Source organism: Felis catus, chromosome D4, assembly GCF_018350175.1.
Source record: "Felis catus isolate Fca126 chromosome D4, F.catus_Fca126_mat1.0, whole genome shotgun sequence".
In the NCBI taxonomy this organism is placed as follows: Eukaryota; Metazoa; Chordata; class Mammalia; order Carnivora; family Felidae; genus Felis; species Felis catus.
Window position 1 is genome coordinate 69,278,382 of NC_058380.1, and position 20,951 is coordinate 69,299,332.

The following is a 20,951-nucleotide window of genomic DNA, read 5'->3' on the forward strand; positions in this document are numbered from 1 at the left end:
TGTAATTCAAAGCATCCCATGCCGTATCATTCACCCTCAAGTCTGTGAAAGTATAATTGCTATAGTTCCATGTCAGTATTGTAAGTTAACATTCTGACACTCTGAATCTGAACCAGTACTCATATCTGAAGAACATGTATGAGTCTAGCAAAGACAACCCTAAAAGAAGAATTCGTCAGAGCTTGTGCATCACTGCCCAGGTAGCCAACACTGATCCTAGGTGACAACAGCCTTCTGGTCACTGGAGAGGAAGCTCTACTGTGGAGCAGGGGTTACCATGGCTCCAAATCATTCAACTCCACCTGCTTTGCTTCCATGTTCACCAATGTACTTTGAGGATTCATTTCCTCTCCTTGCTAGACTAGCAGAACGAGAGTGAGAAGAAGCATGGCCTATGATATCAAAATCTGCAGGAAACCCAACATCACCATTTTCTTAAAGTCCTTAGACAACTAACAGAAGCTCTTGGAGGCCCAGTTTCCTCATCTCTGAAATTGTAACACGGAGGTAAACACCAACATCCCGAGGTGGTTGTGAGATTTTAGATTAGATGGCATAATGCACAAGAAGTGCACAGTGCATCACATGTACTAGCCTTCAAGAGACAGCAATTATTATCAGTGATGTATTTCTATTGTTACTTCCCTGACACAGCATCTGGAAGTTATTTTTTCTATCTTATAAATTCAGTTGTTGACATTTAGCTTCTATATGACTATGAGAGGTAAGAGATCACTCAGCATCAGAATGAACTTGCTAAGGTCTAGGGACAGTGACTAGATAATGTTCTTGGACCTTGAGGCCTTGGGTCAGTCCCCAGTGACATTACTACCCTAGCAGCAACTTCCACCCCACCCCACAGCCCCTCATTCCCAGTCGATTGGCCTTTGCAAGTTCTACATTGCTTTCTTGGCTCCCATGAACTGCAAATGTCCTTCTCGGTGAACGCTACCCCTATCAGAATATCAACTATTGGTGGCCAATGCATGTGCCCTTCCTTTTCTCTATAGCCCAGGATCTGGCCCAGAACAGATCTTAATTGTATATGGAATGAACAAATGACATTAGCAGGGAGACAGGAGTGAATCAATGAAGATATGGTTGATTGATCCTACGAATGGCCATGTTTGCTAAGACCAAGAGTGGAAGACAATTACTTTAGAACATTTGTCATTCCCACAGTGTCCTATTCTGTCCTCTCCTTCCCACTCCTCTTTTTAACCTTTACTTCCCCCTCTACTTCCTATCCTCAAAGCCCCAAACTGGAAGATCAGCAAGGGAGACGAATATTATATGGGTTGTTGGCAGCACTCATCAGCCCAGAATTCGCAGAGCATCCGTCTGGAGAGTTCAGTGAGAACTGAGCCAAACTGAGACTGGCCATGAAACGCCTTAGGTTACAAACAGAGAACAGAGGAACATGGGATTAAGTCATAAAAGGGATACAACATCCAGTCAGAGAAAGGAATGGGCCAGCCAGGTAGTTCCCAGGACACCAACCGTATGGTGTTAGGATGCCAAATAGATCTCCCAAATCTCAGGGACAGAACACCACAAAAGATTCCTTCTTGGTCATGGCACATGTCTAATGCAGGTTGGCAGAGACTCCATCTCCATCTAGTCGTTCAGGGACCCAGCCTAGCAGTAGAGCAGGCCATCATGTTATAACACTACTATGTGAACTCAGGGCTTCAGGGTTCAGCACTGCCAGGGGAGGGAGGGAGAATTCACTTTTAAACCCCTTGGCCAGAAATGACATGTATCACTTACACTCAGTGCCCATTGGCTAGAACTAGTCAGTAATCCCTCTAACTGCAAGAAAACTGGGGTGTGAGGTCCTCTGTGTTGCTCATGAAGGAGAGAAGATGAGAGTAAATACCACCAGAAGTCTCCACCACAAAATTTTAAACATCACGGGATAAGTCAAAATATAGTGGCCTTTACCTCAGGTTTCCAGGTTACACAGACTGATACAAATGAACTTAGTTCTACCCTCATTGAAAAAGAACACCCTCAATTGGAAATTTATAACCACTGCTCACCAGGGTCACCCTATCTTTATTGGCTAGCTTTATTATGGAGGTTGTTCAGCATAACAACAGTCCGGCCATCAAGCTTGAGACCAGCCAGCTGAGAGTTCCTGGAAGCCAGAAGAAAATCTGCAACCAAAAAATACCTGTGGTCATGCCCTTTACTGGCAACAAGTGACTTTGTGTAATGTTTAAATTTTAATCCCTCTAATGGGCTTCCCAAGAAGAGGTCTGGTTCAGAAAATCATGCAAAAAAAGCTGAAGACAGAATGAAAAGGAGAAACAGAAAAGCAGGAAACTTTTGCCAAAAGCAAACCAGGAAAAGCAATTTTTAAACTCCTTTTTAATTGGGACTGTGCAACTATATTCTTGGAAGTTACCTTGATCCTTCTGAGTGTGAGTGACTTACACAGCCAATTATGAGTGATGGGAAAACTGTGAACTGGACGGCTAGGCCAAAGACATTAAAACATTACATTAGCGTCAATGCATGTAATGAATTCCTCGTTTTACATTTAAACATAAGGAAAAAGGAATTCAACTTAACAGGAAATCAGTTTCTCTCCTCTCCCCCTAAAACAAATAATGAGCAAATGTATTTTAAACACTGACACAAGCAAATGACAAATTAATTACCTGACGTACCCACATCTCAACACAAGCTTGGGCACAATGACAGAATCAGAACCAATTCTGTCCTTCCCCAGGTAAAAGGAGGTATTTTGATGTAAACAAAGACACTGAATTTGGATACAACATTGTGTAAGTAGTTACATGGCAAGCCAATTTGAATATAATCTCTTTAAACTAGTAAATGGCAATAATAATGCTTTTCTTATAGGATTATATGTTGGGTGAAATACATTATCTACTACATATGTAGCACCTAGCATGAGCCTGCTTGGTAGATAATAGGTCTGCAGTGCCTACTCTAAATTGGTTAACGAGTATTGTATCAGGTAGGAGATTTCAACTTGAGCCAAGCAACATCAACATCAAGTGGGTCAACTCACCAAAATGTGCCTCGGCTTTCCTTTCACCAATAGGGATGATAACACCTGCTTTTGCTTTCACAACAGAGTTCTAGAGATAACCAAGATAAAGTAGATGAGAGACCTTTGAACTCTTAGACAAGAGACACTGGCGAAATCCAAACTATTATCACCTCCCTTTGCTGAGTAATACTAGGGTATTTTCCCTACCAGGAAACAGCTCTCCACTCCTGAGAATGCATATTGTCCATATCAAGCAAACGCTACAGTGATGACCTATTTGCCAATGTCAAATAGAATCTTGGCAATGCTTTCAGTTAACCGAGTTCATTATGCTTAAGGACACAGCGTCAGGTGAACAGGAAAATACCAAGAGGGCCTCCTCTTGCATTCTGTGTGTGGGAGTGACACAGAACAGGTTTGGAAGCTGACTTGTCAGCAACAAAAGAGAATACAACCAAGCCTTCTTTTTTAGCCTTCATGCTATTTTGACATGAGATTTCCCATTTTCTATTCCACCAGCCAATGGCAAAGCCCTTCTCTCCCCGGGAACATGGATCTAAGCACACTTTTCTTGGTGGCTTGTATTTGGCATTTGGCCAACAAGCATTCTGATAACTGCTCTTTTAGAACCAACAAATGGGATTTCAGTCAAATAAAAATCAGAATATTTACTTCCACAATGAGAGACAAGCATCCATGTAAACTTGGGTTTGAACTGATTGAGAGCCCACTTTGGCAAAGGGGGAAAATGTGTTTTCACAATTGCTCTGAATGGTAGCAAACCCTGACACAGGCCCACAACCTAAAAGAGGCAGCTTGTAAAACCTGCTTAGAACCCTTGTCACTTAAACAAACTTTATTTCTCTAGGAAATACCATGAAAACACCATGCCAGATCCTTACTGGAATTTTGAACCATGAGCATACTACTGAGAAAAATATGTCTCTGTCTTCAAAGAAACTAAAGTCTTTTAGCACACACTGTCTCATTAATCCTCATGACATATCTGTAAGGAAGTCAAAAACAGTCATTATTTTTTTCCCATTCTGCAGATTTTATGGGATCCAACACTTGTAAAAGGACCCATTTGTGGCAGAGCTCAGCCTCCAGGACTGGCCAGCCTCCTGGGAAATTAGTGCTTCCGGTAGGCTCTTGTGTCATCATATGGTCACTCACTTGTTCACATGCTGGGCAAACATTCATTGAATGCTGACTCCATGCCAGGCGCTAAGCTATGTGCCAGGGGAGGGAGCCAATTAAGGAAAAGTCCTGCCCCAGAGAAACTTACAGTCTAGAAGAGTCTGAGAAGTAAAGAGATAATTCCAAGAAGATCCCAGCACTACAGGCAACATAAGTAAATGGTTAAGAACATGCCAGGCCTAAGGGAGATCTGGGCTCAAATTCCTGCTCAGCCTTACATTTGCATTTTTTCCATAGCACTTATCTCCTTCTAACATATTATATAATTTACCTTGCTTGTGTGCATACACACACACACACACACACACACACACACACACAACACTAGAATATAAATTTTATGAGGACAGGGATTTTTTGGCTGCTTATTCAGAAATGTGTCTCAGGACCTAAAACAGTGTCTGCATATAATAGGTGTTAAAAAAAAATATCTTCTGAATGAATGAATTCACTCTATATGCCTGGGAAATGTTCTTATTACCCTCTCTAAGCCTCAGTTTCCTCATCTATAATGTAGGAGCTGTTAAGAGAATTGGACTAGATAACAGACACAAGTGCTCAGCATGGAACCTAGATCATAATAAACAAAGTAAATGGCTATAATTGCTAAATATTGCTGATTACAGTAGTCTCTGATGCTAAGGAAGCATGAATTAGCATTATAATCCCTGCTGGGGACATCAGGGAGGCCTGTGGTACTAAGTCCTGAAGAATGAGGAGTAGAATGTTGCTAGAGGAGACAAGGAAAGGAAAAGGACTCAAATCAGCAAGAAAGATGGGACCAAGGCCGAGAAGCCTTCACTAGAAGCTTCTCTGGAGACCTGGTGTTATAAAACACTATCCTCCATTTTTGTTCCCCTAAAGACTCCTGTGCTTCAGACGTGCCTTCTGCTGGATCTTTTCCAGGGCCCAGCATAGAGCAAAAGTCCCCTAATTCCTCCTATCCAAGGGCCTCTCCTTCAGGACACCCGCCATGGGCTGGGTTCTGTGTGCTCAGTACAAATCTACCCAGATGAGGCTGGCCATGTAGTGACTGCAACAAGTAAAACAAGAGGCTTTCCGCTCGATGACACACCTCTGATTCAGTCTGCCCTGACAAAGCTGGAGATTAAGTTTCCTTGCCTAAAGCTGCAAGGAGAAACATGACACCCTTTACTGGCTACGAGTGGAACATGCTTTATTAACCCAGCCTTAATTATATTCCATTTTGAGATTCAATAGTTTCGATTGCAACACCACATGAAACCAGGGTGAGTTGCACCCCATGGGACTCCGGCCACAAACGAGATCGGAAAAGCGCCTCCGAGGCAGTGACCCGCTTCTGCCAGCCAGTCAACAGTGAGCAGCCTGGAGCCGTTGCCCAGCACTGGGGGAGCCCCAGAGGTGGCCAATCCGGGGCAGGGCTGGGACAGCAGTGAGCTGGGTCACGTGAATCCAGTCTCTATTTATGAAAGAAATGATGTCTCAGTGTGAAAAGTAAGAAGCAAATGTGGCAGGATTTACACACAGCCTAAACCTGCCAGGGAAACAATGAACACAACTATCTCACATGGATGAAATTCTTTTTCATCTGATCCTGGCAATCTCTCTTGTATCCTCGCCCCCAGTTCTACATAGAGGCAGAAAATGGCCTTTTCAGTAGAAACATTAGAATCAACCTTATCTGAGGCAAGGGCACTAATCTTGCACTATTTTTTTTTTTGAGGTCAAATATTCTCCAAATATTTTGCCTGAACTCCTGCAATTTTCAAATATGCTTACTGAGGCAGCTGATTTGTCTACGGGCTAAATGTCTCCATTAGAATACTAACAGCTGAAAATTACTGAGCATTTTCCAGGTAGTATGCATCATGTTTAGGGTTTTACATGAATTGTCTTATTAAATCTTCACAACAGCTTTATGAGGTGGACATATGCATTTCCTTTTTCTAGTTCCACAATCAGAAAGGGACAGAAATGCAGCTCACACCTAAATCAAGCTAGCACCATTACTGCTACACTCTGCCTCAGGATCCTAGATTGTAGGATCTAAGAAGACAGGGAGCATGCCTGAGTCATCTGGGTCCCCCAGTGGCCAGCAGAAGCCCGGATGCATGGATGGCCTCAGTGATCTTTGGTTGGTTAGTTAGTTAATCAATTAATTGGATAATTTTAAAGAATCTTAGACTGGGAACAAAGGGGCTAGTTGGAAGCCGGCTCTTATAGTAATAAGCACATGGACTTGAGCCAGGTACTTCCCCCTGGGCCTTGGCCTTCTCACTTGAAAAATGAAAAGGTTGGACCAGATGATCTCTGATGATATCTGATTCAGGGTCTTGCCCCCAGTTCATCCAGCCAGCCAGCCTCCAAAGCCTGCATTGGAAGGCTTTCTACGTCCCCATTTCCCATCCCAAACTTGAATCTGTATTTACAGAAATGGGCCCTTAGCCTGACAGCACCTTGGCCTGAGCCCCGGTGAGTCATATGTCAAGCTAGGCGGGTAGGTAGGTGTACACATGAGTTACTGCTAAAAACACAAGCCTGGGGACTGTCTACCAAAGGGAAGAACAGTTAGCACAACCAGGAACCAGGGTTCTCTTTAAGCTCTCAAATGGGAAGGATGAGACTTTATGAACTCAAGGGGAACCCACCCCTCAAACAGGGAAATGTGCAAATGTCAAAGGAACCATCTTGGACACAGCTTAGATACTTAAAATTAAAGCATTATCATTTAGTCATGGTCACTAATGAGTTCAGGTCATTTTGCTACATTCAGCAAATTGTTTTTTAGTGCCCGCCCTGTACCAAGGACATGATGATGCAAAGAGACTATAAAGGAGAAAAGATAAATTATTCTTGCCTCAAGAGCTGACAATCTTGTGAGATTCATCTGTCATCCAAGTTGGACTTGTAGGAGAGAACAAAGAAAGTGTTAATTCTGACAAAGGAATGGGAAAGGAGGAAGGTAGCTGGACACTGGGGCTGGTTTCTCAAAGGACATGGCATTTGATTTAAACTTTCAGGAAGAAATGAGCTTCAACAGATGAAAGTGAAGGAAAAATATTTAGCCAAAAGTCAATGATTAACGAGAGTTTGTTGTCTCACCAGGGCATGCACATATATGTACGTGAGCGTGCACGCACACACACACATACACACAGGTTATCATATTCAGAATGTCCTTTTGCACACACATGCACTAACTCAACTAGGTTTCTGTGGGCTCAGCCCCAGAAGTTCCCACTAGACATTAGGACAACTGGTCACACTTCTCAAAACAGCAAGACTGAAACACAGGTCTCTGTTAAATACAATTTAAACTATATGGAGACACCCATTCTGCCTTATTTCTGCCTAGTTCACCAAAATTATATTTTACATTTGAGTTCAGATATCCAGAAGCCTTCCAACATCTTTTTTTTTCTCCTTTGGGTGTGTAGGAAGTTGTCTTTTTCCAAGGGGAAACACACTGAAATCACAAAAGATTCCGGGATGCTATTGGAAGGAACTAGATGTGTTTAGATTCACACACATAGTCTAAAAAAGTTGGAGATTCTTCCAAGTTGGGTTTATTCGTTCTGCATGGTCCCAAAGTGCTCTGTGTTTTCCTCCATTTAATATTTACTGTAGTGTGAATATATCATTTCATAATGGGATACAGGGCCCCAGTGCACGGGTCAGCAAACCAGAGCCTGAGGACCAAATCTGACTGGCCACCTACTGATGTATGACCTGCAAGTTAAAACTGGTTTTTACATTTTTAAATAGTTTTAAAAATGGAAATAATAATACTATTTTGTACTATGTGAGAACTATAAAAAATTCAAATTTCAGTGTTTCTAAATAATTTTTTTTTTAGAATATAGCCATGTTCATTTATTTTTCTATGGCCATTTATTCATCTGTGGTCACTTTTGCACCACCATGGCAAGCTGAGTCATTTTGGCAGGGACTATATGACCTGCAAAACCTAAAATATTTACTATCTGGCCCTTTGCAGAAAATGTTTGTCAACACCTGCTCTAAGGTAATGGGATTCTCTTGCTGAACTGAACACTAGGATTTTTTTATAGGTCTTGCTGCTGAAAAAACAAAATCTCCTAAAAGTTCTCAGTAGTTTTTATCTTTTAGGAGCTAAAGGATTGAATTTACCTTTGGGTCACACTCCCCTTTGTCGTTTGTTCTTTACAAATGAATCCAGTGGGCCCTTTAATTACCCAGATGTAAAGCAATATACCCTGCTATTATATTTAAGGAAAAATGAAGTCACCATTAATCTGAATGTAAATGTTTACACTAAGAAGTAAAGAATTCTCTTTGGTATATAAGTTAGATGTTTATTTTAACATAGCTGTATCTCTGCAGACTCCATAGCTTCTTTAGAGAAAACATTTCTTTAGTTTTAATCTTTCCTATGATTGTATATTATTGCTTATTCTTGGAGAGAGAGAGAGAGAGAATGTGTGTGAGTGTGTGTGTGCGTGTGTCTTCTGGAATTTTTTCACATGAGATTGGGTATACAGACCTAAAAAACTGCAGGAAAAATGGGGAAGACATTGTCTTTATTTTAAGCCACAGTTGAGATTAGTTGGCTATGTTTAAGTAATCTTGAACTTGAATGTGATGTTATTCAAGATAAACAATAGCCTAAATCAAAAAGAATGAAATCTTGCCATTTGCAACTACATGGATGGAACTAGAGGGTATTATGCTAAGTGAAATTAGTCAGGGAAAGACAAATATCATATGACTTCACTCATATGAGGACTTTAAGATACAAAACAGATGAACATAAGGGAAGGGAAGCAAAAATAATATAAAAACATGGACAAAAACATAAAATGTGGAGAACAAACAGAAGGTTACTGGAGGGGCTGTAGGAGATGGAATGGGCTAAATGGGTAAAGGGCATTAAGGAATCTACTCCTGAAATCATTATTGTACTATATGCTAACTAACTTGGATGTGAATTAAAATAAATAAAATAAAAAATAAAATAAAATAAATAAACAATAGCCTAGGCATTGTGAAATAATGATGAAATGTTGCATTTTGATATGATGGTCTTTTGAGGACCACAAGCCCAAGGGCAGAGTTCCTCTGTAAAAGACTGGATGTCCTGGTGGCACATTATCCTCTAAAGAAGGACAAGATATGAGGACTAAGGAGGCAATACTGGTGAGAGGGGGACAGGGGAATAAAACTCTTTTCTCACTCTGGGCCTTCATAAATTGAAGTCTAGAATCTGGGGAAGGAAATATACTGTAGGCCAGAGAGACTCCCACAGAGAAAGTAAAAGGGTCTCTCTGAGTTAGGTAGGATGGGCTATGACCATTCAGAGGCCTATGGGGGTGAGTCTAGACCTATGGTCCTTGAAAGCAGACATAGCAACAATTTTTGTGTATTTTCTGCTTGTACTTATCTCCTAGAATCCCCAACATTCAATAAAATTGTATTCAAAATTTACAACCTAGGTTCAAATGTGTGGTAATAAATTAGGAGAAGAAATTACTGCATACATGGGTGAAATGATAAAGAGGAGAGTAGGACCCTCTCCTGAGACCAGTGAAGAGCTGAGATGGCCATGCCCAACAGAGCAGTGAGTGGCAACAATAGAAGTTCCACAGCAAAGAGCAAAAAGGTCATAATAGGTCTAAGTGTCCAAAAGAGTTGTGAGAACCAACTGAGACTGTTTCAAGGAAGAGAGACGTGTTGGCCATCAAAGCTGACAAAGGTTCAAACCAATAGCAACAGGTGTTAAAGGGATGTGACCTCATTTTACAGCCAGGTTGATGTGGCTCGATTGCACTAGTTACTTCTGCTGACAGCCTCCACACAAATGCAAGCCCCTCAAGAACGCACCCCACCATTACAATTCCTGACTCAAGGTAGGATTTGAATACAAAACGTTTTCCAACAGAAAGATGTGGGGGTTATTCCCAAGCATTCGCATTACAAAGCAGCCCCCCCTCCCCCGCCCCGCTCAATCAAGCTCAGGGGCTTATGTAGGCACTGGAAGTTCTTTGGACAAACCATCTGATAGGTATTCTATTGTGAAACAGATACTTCTGCCTCCAATACTTATCTTAGAAATCTGTAAGATTAAAAGTGAATAATTTCTAATGCATCAAATGGCATATAAGCATATCTTAGAACATCTTAATTACCCAGAAGGTATTAAGGATTACAAATAAAATATTCCACAAATACAACCTATCTTCTTACTACTGTTTAATTGATTACGTTTGAGATTTTTTGCAGATTTGGGAGTCATATCAACATGTAATTAACACCCAATAGATTAACTATTAAAAACAATAATTACTTTCAGCTTGATAGATATAGTTTGTATACATACTAAACACACAGTCTCAGAATGTTCAAGTGGTAAAAGTTACACAGACCATCTAGCTCAATACAAAGCTCACACCCTGATGCTCCCCTTTCCCATGACTGTGGCAGACAATCATTCATCCCTCTTTCTTGCTAAACATGACTGTAGCATAGCAGCACAATCCCTATCAGCAGAGTCTTCTGGACCATACATTTTCAACCAGACAATACAGCAACCAAGAAACCAAAACCTGGTTCTGGAAAAAAAATTTTTTTTAGATATTACAATGGTTTGTTGCCTTCCAAAGGGTCACAGTACATAAACAGATATACAGTATATGTGTAGCATTAGAATTGTATGGGGATGGGGTGACTAGGAAGAAAGAGCCTCAAAAGACTCCTTATGAGGCCAAGAACTATCATTCTGGGCAATCTCTGTCAACCCCATCCATTTCACTGATGGGGAAAATGAGTCTCAGACAGATAAAATGAATTGTCCCAGGTGACATGTGTAACAATTGGCCAAGCCAAGTCTTGAATTCTGATTTCTAATTAAGTGCCCGGTTCACTTTACAATGTACCACTCATTACCAATGTATAGCACTCTATGTTACAAAGACTCTAGAATGTAGTAGACTTTAGAATGAGTTTACTTTGCAATCTATTCAGTTAAAATTATATTTCTTTTTAAAATACACAGGGGGCGCCTGGGTGGCTCAGTCGGTTAAGCGACCGACTTCGGCTCAGGTCGTGATCTCGCAGTCCGTGAGTTCGAGCCCCGCGTCAGGCTCTGTGCTGACAGCTCAGAGCCTGGAGCCTGTTTCAGATTCTGTGTCTCCCTCTCTCTGACCCTCCCCCATTCATGCTCTGTCTTTCTCTGTCTCAAAAATAAATAAAGGTTAAAAAAAAAATTTTTTTTAATAAAATACACAGAAAGCGGGGGGCACCTGGGCGGCTCAGTCAGTTAAGCGTCCAACTTCAGCTCAGGTCATGATCTCATGGTTCCTGTGCTCAAGCCCTATGTGGGGCTCTGTGCTGATGGCTCAGAGCCTGGAGCCTGCTTCAGATTCTGTGTTTCCCTCTCTCTCTGCCTCTCCCCTACTTATGTTCTCTTTCTCAAAAATAAATAAACATTAGGGGCACCTGGGTGGCTCAGTCAGTTGAGTGTCCGGCTTCGGCTCAGGTCGTGATCTCACAATCCGTGAGTTCAAGCCCCATGTCAGGCTCTGTGCTGACGGCTCAGAGCCTGGAGCCTGCTTCGGATTCTGTGTCTCCCTCTCTCTCTGCCCCTCCCCCACTCACGCTTTGTCTCACTGCTTCTCAAAAATAAATAAATGTAAAAAAATTAAAAAAAATAAACATTAAAAAAATAAAATACAAGGAAAGGAATAATGTAATATACTAAAGGAAAGCTAAATTGTTAAATCACAGGGTAAATGGTATGGGGGAAATAGTACCACCTATCCTCAAAGCATCTAAGCATCAGCGAGTTGAGGGAATTGCAAACACGTAAACACACACACATACGCACACAGTCCCTAATCATTCAAGTTATTCAGTCAAAAGGAGGCTAAATTCCTTATTAATGTTTGTTTGTGAAATGGATGTTGTTGTTTTTTTCTAAGTTGCCTTGAAACAGCCCACATGGACTAGACCACTTTTATAAAGCAGTTTTAGGGGCGCCTGGGTGGCTCAGTCGGTTGAGCATCCGACTTCGGCTCAGGTGATGATCTCGCGGTCTGTGAGTTCGAGCCCCGCGTCAGGCTCTGTGCTGACAACTCAGAGCCTGGAGCTGCTTCGGATTCTGTGTCTCCCTCTCTCTCTGCCCCTCCCCTGCTCATGCTCTGTCTCTCTCTGTCTCAAAAATATATAAACATTTTAAAAAATTTTTTAAAAATAAAAAAAAATAAAGCAGTTTTACAACAGTAAAAATCCCACAGCAACTCCACCAAGGCCAAAGCAAAGACTCTCCATTCAGACCTCATCCACTCTGGCCAGAGTGGCGGCTACCAAAACTCTTTACATGGGCAAGGAGAGCTAATGAATAGAATTTGCATGGAATAACTTAAGCTAATATTGGCATCCCAAGGAGACATCTGTGTTGACATCTTACTCTCTCCTCTCATCTCTTCTCACTATTACCAGAGTGACCTCTCTAAAAGGCATGTCTGAGCATGTCATTCCCCCGCTTACATATTCTGGATGGCTCCCTACTGTCTACAGGATCCGTCCAAACTCCCTGGCAAGGGATTCAAAGCTCTTCTCAAACTGGCGTGGGTCTACCACCTCTGCCTCCTTTTCTGACACCTCCCTACCCTAACCATCTCTCTCCCTTTTGGCTCTACACTTTAGCCAAATCAAAAAACTAGTTGTTCCTCAAGAGAACCGTGCCTTTTCCTACCATTGTTACTTTGTAGAAGCTGTACTCATCCTGGGAGATCCACAATTGTAAACCCTTATCCTTTAATAGCCAGCTAGGGTAGCACCACATATTTGGAGCATTTCCCTCCTTCACCCTCAAGCAAGGTTGACGATATATACCTCACAGTGGGCATCTTAGAAGTTCACACCATTGATAATATTAATGAGACCACAAACTCCCTTCAGGAAGTGTCGTATTCATCTTTGCATGGCCAGCACATAGTAGGTATTCATTAAATGTCACTGAATAGCTGAACAGATACATATTGATTTATGGAACAGAACTAGCTAGCCCAACTACTACTGATATCTATGTAGTCCACCAGAACTACCCAACTTACAGTCAATGTTTACTCCTTAATTATGTAACTATTGGATTTTGTAGTGTTTCCCAGAGAAACAACATAAGAATTTTTAAATTATGTGTGAAAGAATTCTACATGGACACAATATTGAGTAAAACTGATTTGCATGTTGGAAAAGTTATTCCTTTTCCAATTCTGTTTTAGTCCTTCGGATGACATATAGGAGAAAGTCTCAGTTTGATGCCATAGGACTTCAACACCTCTCTAAAAATATGCTAAAATTTCCCTTTTTAAAAGAGAGAGCAGAACTTAGGCTTAGAGACTTCAACGGGAATCAAAATTTAGCTAAAATATAAGGACATTGCTTCATTCACATTTTTTTCTTTTAACAGTTACTTTCCAATTATAGAAAATGGTGTTTGTTTTTAATTTAATGTAGTGATATAAAATTTCCTTGTTAAATATATTTATTTAAGTTAACAAATGAGTTTCCAAAAACACAAGAAGGAAATATTATTACAGGTACTTCTGAGTATTGCAAAAGAGATGATGGCATCCAATACCTAGCTATCTAGAGAGGATGGTCTTAGATGGCATAAGATCTGGGGGTTCATGAGTCCTCTACTTTTAAGTAAGTTACTAAACTTCTTTGAATATTGTGCTATGAATTAGCACAGCACAGGTAATAATTACAACTCTTCCGATCAAATCTGTTGTAAAACTCAAATTAAATAATGGGTGTGGAAATGCTCTGGACGTGCGGAAACCAACACTGACCATCAAACAACCAGCCCCAACACAGCACACGACTCCCTTCCATCCTGCTTCACCCAGGGTGGTTAAAATTTTGCTTTCTTGAGTTCTAGTTCAAGATATGCATTTGTGTCCGTGGATTTAATCCTTCTCATTCCCAAACTCCTGCTTAAAATGACCAAAGACATTTTAAAAAGAAAGAAAATATCACAGAAATCGTGCCATTAATTGATCAAATTATAAGAGGAATTACTGCCAGATGTAGGGCACATAGGGCCATTTGAGGAAATTGCTGATCAGCCCACCACCCAAAACAAGTAAAGGAGACCATAGGGCCTATAACAGCACCCCCAAGGCAGCCCCACACGCTGGGCAACAGGGGCAGGAGACCCCCCAGTAGGTTAGGATGCAGAATGGATTTAAGGGCCAACCTCAAACCCAAAACTGACTTGTGGGAATAGTCCAGGTGGGTTGGGACTGAGTTTGGGGGGTTGGAGGAGGTCTGTTGGGAGTCACCAGAGTTATTTCTGCCCTTCAACCACACACACAAGAAAGACAAAAACACTAAGCAAAAAAGTTATCGTTCAACTTCCAAGTAACTGGACCTCAGATTTAACATAAGAGAACAATAAGAATCTAACCTTTTCTTCCGTTTTCCCTGATACCTTTTCCAAAAATCTTCAGTCAGGAATCTATGGAATCTGCGAATCGTAGAATCTGTGCCCACCTCAACCCCAGATCCTGGATAAGTTCCATAATGCTTTTGAGTTTGTGGAAAGTTTAATAGGAGACACTAGGAAATTGGTCTGACCAATCGTCAATGATATTTGAAACTCTGTTACTAGAAGTCATGCTAAGAAGAAGGGAGGTAAATGGGTTTGCTCTGCTTTGCATGGATCAGGCTTCACTTCCAGTCATTCACTCTGATGAATTATAAATCCATACAAAACAAAGTTTTTTTTTTTAAAAAATGTGTGTGCAATCCCTCCTACCCACCTCACCTTCCCTCTGCCCCAATAACAAAGAACTGAGCCTAAGATGGGAGAGAACAGGAGACATTAAGAGAGTCTGGTTGGGCTGGTTTAGGAAGCTCTCAGAATTTCAACAGAGGAAGAAAAAAGACTAAAGTGGAAGCAGAGAAAAATAGAAAAAGATGGAAAATGTGAATTGCATATCTGATGGTGAGTCAGGAAATGAACCCTTTTGGGGTTTTCAAATAATTTCATTAAAGATCTCAATTTCTTCACGGGGCGCCTGGGTGGCGCAGTCGGTTAAGCGTCCGACTTCAGCCAGGTCACGATCTCGCAGTCCGTGAGTTCGAGCCCCGCGTCGGGCTCTGGGCTGATGGCTCAGAGCCTGGAGCCTGTTTCCGATTCTGTGTCTCCCTCTCTCTCTGCCCCTCCCCTGTTCATGCTCTGTCTCTCTCTGTCCCAAAAACAAATAAACGTTGAAAAGAAAAATTAAAAAAAAAAAGATCTCAATTTCTTCTCAATCACTTCTGGTTGGTGACAAGGGCTTCTTTGAGTGTGACATGAGCCCTCCTGCCCTAACTGGGTTACACGTATTTCAAGAGGGCGAACTGGAAAGTGTTCAAAGAAGAATGGCTCAAGTGGTAAAAGTCCTGAAATGGTGTCATGGGAAGGAAAGCTTAAAGAAATGGACTATTTAGTGAAAAGAGCATAGCCTTGGGAATAGGGGCTAAAGGGACTTTTTTGTTATATGTGGCCCTGAGAGGCAGAATTGAAACAATCTGTAGAAACGACAGCAGGGACCAAAATCTGCTCAATATTAGGGAAAAAATGTTTTGTTTTGTTTTTTAACTAACAGTGTTGTGTAAAAAAGAATGGGCTTCCTAGACTGGAAAGGGGAGGTGGGAGAGGTTGGGGGTTGCCTGTCAAAGAAAGTGTCCAAACTTAGTCTGGAGAACCACTTCACTGGGAAAATTCAAGCAAGAGGGAGCCAGGGGATGGCCCTGGGATTAATGACTCCTCTAATAAATAGAAAGATTAGTATAAAGGTGGTGAGGGGATGTATCTGAATTTTAAAGAGCCCAAAACTTTAAGAACAATAGATGCCCAATGCCAACCTTCAAATGCCAGTGGCATTTTTCCAAATAGAGTCATTGGAAGGCATTCACTTTTACTAAATCAAAAATATTCCTCTCTGTTCTCTTGAAAGAAAAATAAGCAAATGGTAACTATCCCTAGCTTGCTTCTCCAATTCCCCTGTCTTAGGACTTAGTCCCAAACACAATTTGTCTCCTCCATGGTGACAAGTTATGTTTCCATAATCCACTATACTTCTGATCTGAGAAAGATCTTAGGCTTGCCTGGTAGGTCTGGGCTGCAGCTGAGCATTCATAATCTCACCTTGGCTTAAATACAGACTCCCAAAGGACAAATTCTTCCCTTAAGGTATCTACCTCAACAATCTCATCTCAACCAAACCCAACTCAAAATATCCCCAAAGAAAGCTAAGGTCAGGAGTTAAAAACAGAAGCTGAAATCTCCAGAAGAGACTTCAGGCAGGAGCCAGGTCTTCTCCATCCCTGGACTAAGACTCAGGCAATAGCTGGCTGAGCATGACTCAGAAGACATTTCTGTGCCTGTGAACAAAGCCCAGACCTCTGGGCTGCATGATCAACGCATCACATTCATATAGTGAGCCAACAGGTGAGCTGCTCTGACTAGCACATCAGATTGCTTTCTGGCCAGGATTTCTGCAGAGTTCGCTCCTCGCAGGGAAGGCAAGAAATCTGAGTAAGACCGCAGCAGCGACCACAATGAATCAACAATAGGATGAGTAAATATGCACATGCGCACCTACTACACCCTTGACACTCAGTAGGCTCAGAAGACTCACAGATGAAGGAGTGATGGCCGCTACCCTTGCGAAGACCACAGTCCATTCAAAAAAGCAGATAATCTCATTAGAGTAACATAAGGTGGTGATGCCATCATGAGGGTGAGTCCATTGCAGGAACACAGATAAGACAGCAGTGTATTATTCATGGGAGTTCTCATGGACCTTATGTCATCTGAGCTAGAGCTCCCAGGCTGGTCCAAAAAGAAAAAGTATGCTAGTCAGAGGGAAAAACATAAAGAAAGACATGGAGGCAAGACATTTGTTACAGAGTAATAAGGGCCTTGAAGTTCATTTATGGAACTAAATAAAAATAAAACTTCCACAGATGATGATCCCAAAACTAAAAGTGTTTTTTTTTTTTTTTAAAGTGTTTTTGATAAGTAGACCTAATGCCTTCCATGGATGGAATACCAGTGAAAACAGACTGGCCTGAAGAACATGTAAATTTGACTTTAGAGCAAATTATATATATTTATCCACAACCATAAAAATACACAAGGGAAGTGAATAAGAAAGGATAAACCTTTTTCTCTTGGTTATGTAATATTTAAAAAAAATGCTTGTTGGACAGAGACTTTCACTTTGGATGTAAAGAAGTAAAATAGTGGAGTTGAAGAGGAGTGGTTTAGAAAATGCTAGAAAAGTAGACAAGTCAGGCTACTAAACAGGAATATGACTTCTTTTGCTCTCTACAGGAACACTAAATAAATACATGAAAGATAAATTTCCATCAAAATTCAGCTGCCTCACTTCTTCTTTGACCACATTTTGGACGAAGATGTTTGACAAGATGCTCATGCATCTTGCTTTAAGCGGCTCATGCTTTAAGCTGACAGGCCCACTGGCTTCTATGCAGGATGAATACTGTCAGTAAAACTATCCCTTTCCAACCTCCCAGGACATTGCTAAATGGGGCTACCAGAATTCCCCAACTTTTTCTCCTTAAGAAAGGAAATTACATCACAGGTCACCAAATGAGCTGTCATTGACTTGGTCAAAGGGAAAATGATAAACAGAACAATCAATTCCATCAAACACAGGGGGCACTGCTCTCATTTTATCACCAACTTTACCTGAGGGGCAACTGGGCAAGCGTACTTTTCTTTATATTTCATTTTTGAAAGTATTTGAGGACAGTTCCCTCTCTTGGAAGATCAAAAGAAGTGTTTTTGGAATGAGAGAATGTACTGTAGATCAAGAGTAAAACGTAACTGGGCTTACCTGAAAGCCACTGGATCTTTATGCCATCCTGGACAGGTCACTCTGCCTCTCTGAGTCTATTTCTCAGAAGATCTTTTCATTGATTCCAGTGTGTTTTAAGAGACTGTAACTTTCAGGTTGACTGATAGATTTGTTTAAACATAAATTCAATCTTACGATTTAGATAAAAATACCATTTACTCAAAACTATTATAAGCTCCTACTATGTACTAGGAACTGTCCCAGACATTGCCTCAGATTTAATGTTTTTCCATTCCTTGTTCCAAAGAGAACTTGAAGCAGCTTGCAATAATAATTCAGTACAATAAATATAAAATCTGAGAAAAATAAAGTAAAATCAAGCATAAAATCATTTAATTATCACATATAATCATTTAATTGATTATACACAATCACATATAATCATTTGATTATATAATGACATATTTAGCATAAGATCTTTCTTAGTTATTTGCTACAGATGGGCCACTATGTTATCTCCGAGCTTCCTAGCAGCCAATGCAAAGAAGGAGACACAATCTATTTCATAATTTTCTATGTCTATAAGACACAAGTAGCATCAAAACTATTTCTGATACTGAAACCTGAATATTTAAAATTGGCTTGACATAGCTGAATACCTCAAACTACAGAAACCTTAATTCAACAAACATTTACTCACACCTACTCTCTACCAGGACTTGTGGCAGGTATTAAAATGAGTGAAATGAGTAAGATCTAGTTTGTGCTATTAAGGTTCTTTCTTAAGCATAAACTGTAGATCAGGACTCGCAAGATATCATTGTTGATACTTCCCTATTCCAGAATATGCCCCATCAACGCCCCCATTAAAGGGAGAGATTACGAAAACAACCTTCTAAAGGTCATCCTAGCTTAGGAAAAATTCCAACATTGTGTTGCAGCTAGGAATGGAGAAATGGAAGTAGGGATGGGGCTTGAGGGGGAGGAGGGTTATCTGTGGTCTGGAGATGCCCTCCTCTATCTCCAGTCACTGCTACTCTGGAATACATATCTGGAAAATAAGCACATGGAATTTGCGTATGTTCTTAAAGGCTGAACCACCAACAACTAATTTTCTCTATAACGAACTAAATGCTACCATTGGCAAATGAGGAGAGCCAGACCTCAAAGCAGCAGCAAGGACCCCTGTGTCCTGCCTGAAGTGCTGAGCCAATGCCAGCCCAAGAGAGTCCATCCCTTCCCCAAACAGCCAGATTGCTCCTGGGTACACAAGGAACTTGACTGAGGAAAGATGCTGCTCTTAGAAACACACACAGCTAAATGGATCATTGGAGACATCTAGCTCAACGTCCTTGTTTTTCCAGTGAAGAATTCCATCAAAACCCACTGAAGAAAGTATGTCATGGAGTGGTCACGCAACTTACTCGAAATCATGCAAGGTAGATCAGGGACTGCACTACAGGAATACTTCACAACATAACTAGGACCCTGTTTGGAATTTTAAATCTCAGCTCCCTTGAAACTGTGGCTTCTGGAGTACAGAGATCATGTCTTAATGTCTCATTCATTTCTGCAGCCTCAGTGCCTGGAACATCTTTAGGAACTCACGTTGTGTTGTTTTGATTGGGTTCATGCAACCCTGGGGGCTGATGGCCTCCACCTAGCACAGATTATTGACACTGGGAGTGCACTGGAGCTCCTGGAAAGCTTTAACAAAAAATACTGATGCCTGGACCTCACCCCAGACCAAGTGAAGTTAGAATACCAAATGACTCTGTCAAGTGGGGCTGAGAACCAATGCTCTAACTTCTCAGAGAACTAAAGCATAGCCATCCTGCCTCATGCTGGAGCTCAAAGTCACAATGATTTCCAAATTCACTGTCCTTGGAAGGTTAGCTCCAATGGGATGTCCTTGCCAAGGCTTTTACCATGGCACTCAGTCCCAAGGTACTCAAAATCAAGAAAAGGATCCTTTTCTCTGTTAATGTTCACACACTGCCATCTAGTGGTTTCTTTGGCTTTTCTGTGTCTCAAAAAGACATAATGATGCCTCAGCTGTAACTGAGACATTTCATGGGGTGCCAGAACCCCAAGCCATTTTATTATTTGAACACTTTTTGTTTTCAAAGTGTTCCATGATTTCTTCTCATAGGAGATGTCCTTTGTTGTATTTGGATAGAAAGCCCAGGGTGGAATTGTTAAACTAAGAAGCAGGATGAGAGCTTTGCAAGTTCAAGAATCTATAGCTGAGCCCTGGCTCAACAATGTGCAGGTCAGGTGGCCTTGGAAACATCATTTCATTCTCTATGCTTCAGTTTGCTCATTTGAAAGACATAAAGAATAACTCTTCTTTCTACATGGCCAAAAACATTTTACAATTAATGAGGTCACTAATCCATAAATTTGTTGCAAATATCCATAATCATTAAAATAAATAAATGCACACACACACACTGATAAGTAGATAATTGTTATGCAGGTTTTGACACATATGAAAACACGATCAATAACAATTTATTGATTAAAGATCTGGGAGCTAATCTTATGATCTTGAGAATGACAAAATTATCTTTCCAATGGGTGACTATTACTTTTTTTATATATTGGATAAAATTCACATGCCATTGAATTTTAGTGAAGGCATATTTGCTTGACTGAAATATCACCAAAGCAGAGAACCCCTGAGATGAGGTCATCCATCAGAGGCTCCATAACCCCATTGTCAATTTAGAGAGATTACTGGGGAAGACCTGTGAGAGGATATGAATCAGGAAACCCAGGTGGGACAATTCTAACAAGGAAAAGCCAAGGTGAAATCTTCATCCCAAGAGAGAAGTCCTGCAAGAGCATTCTAACCAGGGAAGTTCTGTGTGCTGGTTCTACCTGGG